Source organism: Schistocerca serialis, chromosome 9, assembly GCF_023864345.2.
Source record: "Schistocerca serialis cubense isolate TAMUIC-IGC-003099 chromosome 9, iqSchSeri2.2, whole genome shotgun sequence".
In the NCBI taxonomy this organism is placed as follows: domain Eukaryota; kingdom Metazoa; phylum Arthropoda; class Insecta; order Orthoptera; family Acrididae; genus Schistocerca; species Schistocerca serialis.
In genome coordinates, this window is record NC_064646.1 from 228,028,878 (window position 1) to 228,034,877 (window position 6,000).

The following is a 6,000-nucleotide window of genomic DNA, read 5'->3' on the forward strand; positions in this document are numbered from 1 at the left end:
TCCAGATGCGATGTGCCTGTAAACAGTTGGTATCTATGACGACGTTACGTCTCACACAGCCAACCCCTAGTAACAGTGGGTAGCTGTGACGACCGTGCGCCTCACACTGTCAACCCCTAGTATGCTGTTCACTAACAGTTAAACATCATTACGTTATTGTTTGAAAGATGGGAGTTTTTCTTGCAATCATGGACCGCCGTAGAGTACATACTTTACATGTTCCATTGCTGTGATATACTACTATTTTGCTACCGCAAACATACTATACACAAAGAAAAACTTGTTAGAATCTAGGACCCCGTGTACGATCAAACGTGTAATCGCCCTTATCTAGACAGGGGTTTGCCAAGCAAGCACATACATGTCATAACAATGTTTGCCAGTTCAGCCTCACGTTGAAGCAGACGCTGTTGGTGTTTGCGTGTATTTTGACAGTAGTGAGAACGGCCACAAATGCTAAAAAAGCAGTCTTGGCATTGACTTTGGAACAGTGGTTAAAGAAGAAGAAAGGAACAAGATTCTGGTTCAGGGAATGGCTTAAAATGAGAGATCTACCCATGAAAATCTGCTAAAGGAAATATTACTCTCAGAACCCGACGATTTCATCAACTTTTCGAATGGACAACGAAACCTTTTTAAAACTTGTTAAGGTCCTCCTAAAAGAACGAATTTTCCCGGGAAGTTCACTATTATCTAGCCTCGGACGTGTCAAAACAAGCCTACACACACGCACTAAGAAACCTTGTCCATTTGACATTACTTTTGAAGCAGACGCTTTTCATATAGCATGCAGTAGTGGGAATGGATACACATACAGGTTAAGAATTTCTAACATTGCCTCTGGCAATGTGTTTACAGAAGACAGCAACAAGACGCTAGTCCAAGGGAATGGTTTATAATTATACAACTGAAAATCTGGTAATGGATATGTAGGGTTTCTGCGCTCTCACGCTGAAAAAGAAGACACATGCATGCGAAACTTTATTCTCTTCTATTTGGTCTCTCAGTTCACTAAAATACCACAACGTGGGAACATACAGCCCACATCGTCCACAGAAGAATCGGAGAACTTTGATTACTTGTATTTCATTCCACTTCGCTGGTAATTTGCTGTATCGGTAAAATATTGCTTTTGTTTATAACCTCTTCATGGGTAATATACAGCTGGGAAAGATATGATACCTCTACCGTCTTGGTAACTGTCAGTGCTGTTCTGTTTTTATACTTGATCGTAGTTTTTATAGCTGTGGAAACTCACCATACATTGAGACAAACTGTGTTAAAACAGTTTTTCATTAAACATATGCGGCGAAACAGCGACACAAAAAACGTCACCCATCTTGTCAAGCTTTCCGTCGACCAAAATTTCTCGCAAACACATCAAACATGATCTATGCCTGACAAACACGTCAAACGGCACCTCACACGCACGTATTAGGCAAGCATAGTTAAGTTTGACAAAATGTTTGATCCTTTACGGGGGCCTTAAATACAGGCATAACTTACATGATACTGTGAGGCACATAATTCTAGTTTTGTGGTCTTTTGCCGCGCTTTTCAATAATTTGAGTTCTATTGCGACCAATCAATCTATTTGAAATCAATTGTTTCTGTTGGAAACTCCCTTGTTCGTGATAATCTAAATTCTGCGGTTCCTCAAAAGTTGATTCTGACTTAACATAACGTTAACAGACACTTTTGGTCACTACACAGAATTGCTTGAAATTGTCCGTACGTTTCCTTATCAGTCTTTTTTCGTATGTTTACCAGCTTTCTTTGGGTGTTTAAAAGTTTTTGTAGCTTTCCTGTTTTCGCTTTTAGAAATCATCTCCAGCTTTACCAACATGCATAGGACATCAGAACCTTATTCACTGTGGCATTTTGTGGGGGATGACTTTCATGAACTTGTGCCACACAAATTTTTGGTGTGTGGAGGGCTGTGTTTTTATGACAGACTGTCGATATTTTAAAAACGTCGTATTACCTCCTTGAACTGCTGGTAAAATACTTTATTTACACAGCCAGTTTCAGTCATCTGACCATAATCCGATCCATACCAGTATCCACAGAATCATGTCAGACGAACTATAAAATTGATATCGTCAGGTGATAAAACCAACAATAATATCGTAATATAAATTATGTCGTCAGTCTACAAAACTTTGCTACGAGGTGTACTCATTCATGTTAAAACTGTAATCGTCGTTAATGCGTTATCTTATTTCAAATGCGTACTGTTTAAAAACATTTTCTGTTACAAGTTTTGTGCATATGAGTTATAAACCAGCACAAAAATAGCTTTCATGTGTTTTTTAAAATGAAGATATGAATTTATTATTTTACCAGAGGTTCCGTAATTTTTTACGCACTATCATGTAACAAGGCCCCTTTTTAAACTTCTGGCTTAGGATTGTTCAGCTTGCTTCAGTCTAGTCGTGGAGTTGTCCCTATGGAGGTAAAAATGAGGGGAAATAGTGCTACAGACTTTCAATATAAGTTGTTTTGAAGCCTGCGGCGCCATGTTAGATGCCCCAAAACATTACCGTAGTAGACTGTTGTTTACATGGAGACTGTTTACGATCGCTTCTTGTATAAAAGGCGTTTCTGCCATTGTGCACAGTAAATCGCACAGGAACACTTCGCAGCCTTGCTTGTATGTTGGAGGCTGTGTTTTTTGGTTAGTGTTATTTTCGTCTTGTTCCCTCTGTGTAGTGACTGATTTGCAACTGGAAGTGTTTTTAGTGCATGCAAGCAATGCCAGGTTGTGCTGTTGTTGGCTGTAATTCGCACAATCGCAACACAAAAAGGACTGAAGTTGTGCTTCATGCTTTCCCTTGCAAAGCAAGTCTGCAATGGATTTGGCTGTCGAAATGCTACAGGAAAGACACTGTGAACATTGCAAATGCTACAATAATATTCTCGTCATTTCAAAGAAACTAACTATGTTAGAGGTTTGAGTTCTGAAAGTAATTTACCGCGGAAACAAGTGCTTAAGAATGGCGTATTTCCATTGTGTAATTTGCACCAGTGATAACACATCACGTGCAACAGAAGAAAGAAACGAACATTTCTACAAACGGGAGATCCATAGAAAAAGCGTAGAGACTAGAAAAGCTTTCACCACGGAAAAAGTGTGTTAATAATTGTACATTTACAGATTAAGTTTTTTGTAATGATTCAGACAAAGTCAAAGTGAATTCCACATCCAAGTGGGCCCCTGAAACGTGTGTGGATGTTCGCTGACGTCCCACGTTCATGAAAACCCTCTTACTCTGTCAAGACATTACGTTGGAAAATAAGGCAGTTACAAAAGCCATGTTCGAGAAATTTCAAGAAGTGGCGAGATGACAATATGCTCTATGTTATCTCAACAATACATTACAGTGAAGGACAGAGAACGACAGCGTGTGTATTCAGCTGTTCGTGTACTATTTCACAAAACAGTACATGCGATAGGCTATTTAATGCCTGAAGAAGGGCAAGCCAGTCATTTAACAGAGATGGTCGATGAGACTTTCGATGTGCTCAATTCAAGAACTTGCAAAAGTAATGAACCACTAGCCTGAGGATGCCGTATTCATTTTCAAGCCTAAGAGCAATACCTACATAAATTTTATAAATGATTTTAGGACATATGTGTAGGCTCCTCAAAGCATTTGTTACCATTTCAGAATGGTTATTTTCATTTTTGAGCCTGTTCAGTGACTTAGCAACTTATAATATAGAATACATTCTCACTGCAAGGCTACATCAAGACTATTTGGAGAACTTTTCTCCTCTTATAAGAGACCTTGGACATTTTTATGATTCTCCATGGCCATTCGAGGTAAAGATCCGGATAAGACTCCTGTTGTTCGGAGCAAATGTCCACTTTATTCCTCCTTCAAACACATAGTATGTTGAGCCACGTGAATAAGGAAGATTTGTGATTGCAACGGTGTTTGATAGTATTCTGTCAGACAGGTCTGAGTCAATGGAAATAGTTGAGGAAGAGAAGTGATCGAAGATGTGCAGTAACAGATTCCGGTATTTTATCAGTGTCATTGGCTTCTGACTGCAGCGTTGGAGGGTTTAAATACACATACAAAACAAAAGTTTTCTATCATCCCTGTTCCCAGAACTCCTGAAGATAGGCGTTGGCTGTGGATTTTCTATCACAGACACAGTCCCTTTGACTGTTCAGAGATGTCACTAAATCCACCGAAATATGTAAACAAACATGCATGAGCAGCGCCTATTAGACGGAGGTGGTCCGACAGCCGATGAATTACAGTCATTCCACCAAGAAGGAGGTACACGGTTCGTGTTGTCTGTAGTTCAACCATGCCTAGACGTCAATATCGCGGTTCGATCGCGCCCGCAGTGTTGCTTTGTACCAGGAAGGGTTCTCAACAAGGGAAGTGTCCAGACGTCTTGGAGTGAACCAAAGCGTTGTTGTTCGGACATGGAGGCGATACAAAGAGACAGGAACTGTCGATGACATGCCTCGCTGAGGCCGCCCAAGGGCTACTACTGCAGTGGATGACCGCTACTTACGCATTATGGCTCGGAGGAACCCTGACAGCAACGCCACCATGTTGAATAATGCTTTTCGTGCCGCCACAGGACGTCGTGTTACGACTCAAACTGTGAGAAATACGCTGCATGATTCACAGCTTCGCTCCCGACGTCCATGGCAAGGCCCATCTTTGCAACCACGACACCAGGCAGCGCGATACAGTTGCGCCTAATAACATGCCAAATGGACAGCACAGGAATGGCATCACGTTCTCTTCACCAGTGAGTGTCGCATATGCCTTCAACCAGACAATCGTCGGAGACGTGTTTCGAAGCAACCCGGTCAGGCTGAACACCTTAGACACACTGTCCAGCGGTTGCAGCAACGTGGAGGTTACCTGCTGTTTTGGGGTGGCGTTATGTGGGGCCGACGTACGCTTCTGGTGGTCATGGAAGGCAACATAACGGCTGTACGATACGTGAATTCCATCCTCTGGCCCATAGTGCAACCATATCGGCAGCATACTGGCGACACTTTCGGCGTCATGGACGACATTTCGCGCCCCTATCGTGCACATCGTGTGAATGACTTCCTTTAAGACAAAAACATCGCTCGACTAGAGTGGCCAGCATGTTCTTCAGACATGAACTCTATCGAACATGCTTGGGATAGATTGAGAAGGGCTGTTCATGGACGACATGACCCATCAACTACTCTGAGGGATCCACGCCGAATCGCCGTTGAGGAGTGGGACAATCTGGACCAACAGTACCTTGATGTACTTGTGGATGGTATGCCACGACGAATACAGGCATGCATCACTGCAAGAGGACGTGCTATGGGTATTGGAGGTAACAGTGTGTACAGCAATCTGAACCACCACATCTGAAGGTCTCACTATATGATGGTACAACACGTAATGTGTAGTTTTCATGAGCGATAAAAAGGGTGGAAATGTTGTTTATGTTTATCTCTATTTCAATTTTCTGTACAGGTTCCGGAACTCTCGGAAGCGAGGTGATGCAAAACTTTTTTTTAATGTGTGTATCTTTCTCGCTATATAGCAAGCCTACGTAGAGAGCACGACAGATCACTGGCCACAACCACCAGTGAGTCACTGACAATGTCCGAGAATACGTCAAGTGGATGGCTGGGCATGGTTCGTAACAGGGATTTGCTTGTTCCCTCAGAAACGTGCCTTGAAACATATGGCAATTTGAATTAATTTTGCCCAGGTCCGTGAACATGACAATTTGTCCAGGGAAAGCGGCATTATTAACAGCTTCTATGCTATACTTACCGAACATTTCTCCACTGTTCACCCAGAAATAATAAAAATTTACGCAAGAATGAGAATATTTATTCGACGACGCTCATCAGAAGGCAAGGCAAAGAATGTAGAAGCAGGTCACCATTGCAAAGCAATTATGTGGCACTTCTCACCTCCTTAGGGTATAAATGAACAATGTTGCGCAAATTAAGTTATGTAGGAACCTAGATTA

The 6,000-nt window shown here is 41.9% G+C and overlaps 1 protein-coding gene across 1 annotated transcript in view; it reads right to left on the bottom strand.

Annotated features, from left to right (window-relative positions):
* LOC126418945 (dynein regulatory complex subunit 5) overlaps positions 1-1,325 on the bottom strand; it is a 143,430-nt gene extending 142,105 nt beyond the window's left edge. Inside the window, exon 1 of the mRNA XM_050085981.1 lies at positions 1,259-1,325. The gene's annotated coding sequence lies outside the window, so the exon portion shown is untranslated. The remainder of the gene's footprint in view (positions 1-1,258) is intronic.
* Positions 1,326-6,000: the final 4,675 nt, after the last annotated feature.